We start from the raw sequence: 4175 nt of genomic DNA on the forward strand, positions 1-4175 counted from the left end.
ACTACTCTCCCACATCCCTTCAATCTACATTCCAATTCCGTAGTTGCAAAATTTTACATAATTTGAAACAGTAAAATATAAACAGATGGTATTTACTTTTAATCCTAACCTTTTTACGCACACTTGTGGTATTGGGTACTTTCGTATGTTCAAAGCTGCCGATCCAATTGTGGGAGCAGTTCCACCACGGTATGCATTTCATAATGCAATCATCCCAAGGTTACCACTGTATAATCTAGTCATCGACATTGCAAGTTCATTTGCTTCTGTCACAGATTTTACAAAATACACAAGATGTTATGTACATAAAAATACAAAGTCTTAGTAATCAACCAACTGATAACTGATGTTGAGAAAGAAAGTAATTTCGTGACTTTTGAAAGTACAATGCCTTGACATGAAAAACAACTACAGACATCTTCCGATCTGACAGATGAACTTCTGTCCACAATAAAAAAAAATTCTCATCTCAACAAATTTTGGATCAACAACACTATTAGATTCTTGAACAGACTTTGTTATGTTCATTAGTTTATTGTTCTGCTTTCGTGTTACAGCATAACGTAAACCGGAAGCAAATAATATTATTTATAAAAAAACATTATCCAGACTCCAATAGCCTTCCACTACCCTATTATTTATGTATGAACAGCATCATATTGACTTGTAAATTCACATATCAGGTCATGATTGCACATAGTTGTAATTAACAAACATGTGTAAGAGGTATTGTAATTTATATCATCCTAGATGAAAAACAGCACATGATCTATCTAATCGTCTCCGAATGGAAGCACTGTTTTCCTTTGGCTTTCTTTATCCCTCACCTGAACTTTCACATCCAACACCGACTTAGCAAAGAAAAAAATCTGTCTCCATCCTTGACCGCCAACACCACAGTAGCTGACACATCTAGCCTATCAACTATGATCATGTTGATGATTCTACTTCTTTAGCTCTTTTAGTATGTCGCATTGTAGATCCACCTCTCTTAGTATTATCTACAAAAAGAATGAGAAATTAATCACTAAATTCAGATGACTTGAACATAAAAATTTAGTTCAAATAAAAAATCCATTATGATAATTTATCATGCTAAAGTGTGACTTTTAGTTTTTCAGCCAACTTAGGGGGTATTTAAGAGTGTTTTTTGAACTCTAAAAGTGTTTTTAGATAAAAAAAATGTTTATTGGCTTATAGTGGTGGTAAAATGAGTTTTTTAAAAAGTGTTTGTATTAGCTTTTATGGTTTAAAAGTCAATATGTCAATAAGTTAAAAACTGTTTGGCTAAAAAAAGTGCTTTTTAAAGTTATTTTGGTTAAAAAGCAATAAGCAGTTTCAAAAAGCCAAGTTTTACATGCTTATTAAAAAGTGCTTTTTAAAGCTTGTGGAAAAGCTATTCTGAAAAGTGCTTTTGAGTTTGTCAAACACTTTTTTTTTGACTTATTAGCTTTCAAAAAAGCCAATAAGCCAATAAGCTGTTTTGAAAAGCAATCCCAAACAGCCGTTGGAAAATTTTAGTATAAATATTTATATTTTTACTAACTTTGGACATATATAAATATATACATAGGTTGTACATATAATTAACTCTAAGTGGGTTTATCTTCTCCCCCGTGAGAACTTCGAAACGATATATTATATGTCCAAAATAGAGTATATGTGCATGAGATATCAATACTCAAAGATGGGTATTGGAGAATAAAGTTAGCAAAATAGATGAATCTGGAAATGAGTCCCACATTGGTAGAAAGACCAAACTCAACAAGGTTTATAAGCTTGAATTCATGAGAGGCTTACAAGCTCCTGTCTATGGTTTTACTTCAAGACCTACCCGTGCAGGGTGGTGCAAATCTTGGATTTCGTATACCAAAATCACCATACTTGCGTATGGGCACGACCTGCGGACACGAATGCAACTCTGAAAACTCGGGCTCGCGCAATCCTCGTTTTTGCTAAACTTGACATTTTTGGTCCCTAGTTTGAATTTTGTAACTGATGCATTAATTACGTATTTATTGGCATTTAATGCCTCAATCAATTCCGTATCACGAATTGATTTGTTGTCGTTACAAGTTCAACTATAATCGGAGACCTCTACCGTCTCATTCAACACACGAATGAAAATACTCTTCTTCCTCCTCCTTCTCTCTACACCTGCTTCCGGTGATTCTTTCAGGCAAGTGGATCTATCCGGCAGTACACACTGCTAAGGTTGTTGTACCCTGGGAACAGACGGCGAATCTGATTAAGGGAATCGAGTCCAACTCGAGGCTCAGCCACTACTTTTACAACTAACCTTTTTCTTACAGGAATATTTCAAGAAGAAAACAAAGTCCTTATACTAACAGTATTAAACAGATTTTTCTTTGTTCAAATCTTTCGTTTTCTGTTCTTTTTATTCTAAATCGATTGTGTATCGATTTTTTCCTGTAATCAATTTAACTGTGATTGCGATTCCTTCAGAATGGCTGGAACTCCCGTTGCTATTGGAACTCATGTTTCTGCTGTTACCCCTGTCGTGAACCCAAATGCACCTGTTCCAAACATCATGGCTAATCATGCTGAGCGACCTGAAAATTTCTACAGTCTAAAATTCAAGAGGTGGCAGCAGAAGATGTTATTCTACTTGACGACTTTGAACTTGGCTCGGTTCCTAACAGAAACTACTCCTATAAATGTTGAGGGGTAGGGTGATGCTCAATTTGTGAATGCAGTGGATTCTTGGAAGTATTCATAGTTTATGTGCCGCAACTATGTGTTGAATGGGCTAACTGATGCACTTTATAATGTCTATTGTAAAGTTGCAACTACTAAGGAACTATGGAAGTCTTTGGAAAGAAAGTATAATACAGAAGATGCTAGTACCAAGAACCACGTTGTTGCTAAGTTCTTGGAATACAAAATGGTTGACTCAAAATCTGTTATGAGTCAAGTCCAAGACCTTCCGGTCATTATACATGATAACAATGCAGAAGGGATGGATCTTAATGAGTTTTCCAAGTTGTACCAATTGTTGAAAAGCATCCTCCCATTTGGATAGATTTCAAAAACTACCTTAAGCATAAGCGAAAGGAGATGTCTGTGGAGGAACTAGTGGTGCCTCTTCGATTGAAGAAGACAATCGAATGGCTTTGAATAAAGGCAGTGAAGTTGAATCTTCTAAGGTTCATATGGTGGAAGCTGGTCAAACTTCCAATAGCAAAAGCAAGGGACCTCACAAAGGGAAATCAAAGGGCAAAAACTTAGGCCCCAAGGCAGCAACTTTCAAGAAGAAATTCAAGTGCTACAATTATGGCCAACCAGGTCACATGGATTCGGAGTGCCCGCAACCTAAGTGGGAAAACTGTCAAGCAAACATGGTGAATGATAACATGGAGTTGTTGGCCTTGATAACTGATGTAACGCCCCGATTATCAGGTATTGTTTAAATAAGATTTATTGGGTGAAGCTCTACTCGACGAGTTGGTTGACCTACTCGTCGAGTAGCAGCGGGGTGGGATCGCGTGTTAAGTGACCTACTCGGCGAGTCCATATTGGGACTCGGCGAGTAGGAGCTGGCAGATGAAACCCTAAATCCCGGGGTTTGCACCTCTATTTAAAGGAGCCTCAGCCTCCTTTGGCCTCTTTGCAGTCTTTGAGAGCTCCTTAAAACCCTAATACGTGTGTGTGTGTGTGTGTGTGCCCATTGTGTGTTTGAAGCTTGAAAAGAGGTTCTTTGGAGGGAGAAGGCTTGGAGGAAAAGGAGATTGGAGCAAGTAGAGTGTGGGAATCAACACTTATCTCAGTTATCATCTTCTAGAGGTAACCAAATCGCCTTTTTCCTTGTGAATCTCTTCTATTGGTTGAGTTTTAGGGTTTTTGGTGAGATGTTAAGTTGGAAAGATGAGCTATGGGCTAGATCTGAGGTTGTAACTTCAGATCTGGACCCTCCTTGGATTCTAGAGGCATAAAGTTACAGTGTTGGTCATGATTGAGGTCCCTCTTAAGCATGAAGCTCCATTAAGAACTTATAAATAGGCATTTAGAGCCTTTATAGCCATGCATGCACGTAAAGTTTGCAACTTTACGTGATAAGCATGCCCTAGAAGCTTGGATCTGTGATTTGGAGCCGCTGCATGGCTCAAAACAAGTCTGTATGGAAAAAGGACTGAATGGACTCGGTGAGTCGCAGG

The sequence above is a fragment of the Lactuca virosa genome, chromosome 4 (assembly GCF_052849685.1).
Source record: "Lactuca virosa cultivar CGN04683 chromosome 4, Lactuca_virosa_CGN04683_v6, whole genome shotgun sequence".
Taxonomy (NCBI): Eukaryota; Viridiplantae; Streptophyta; class Magnoliopsida; order Asterales; family Asteraceae; genus Lactuca; species Lactuca virosa.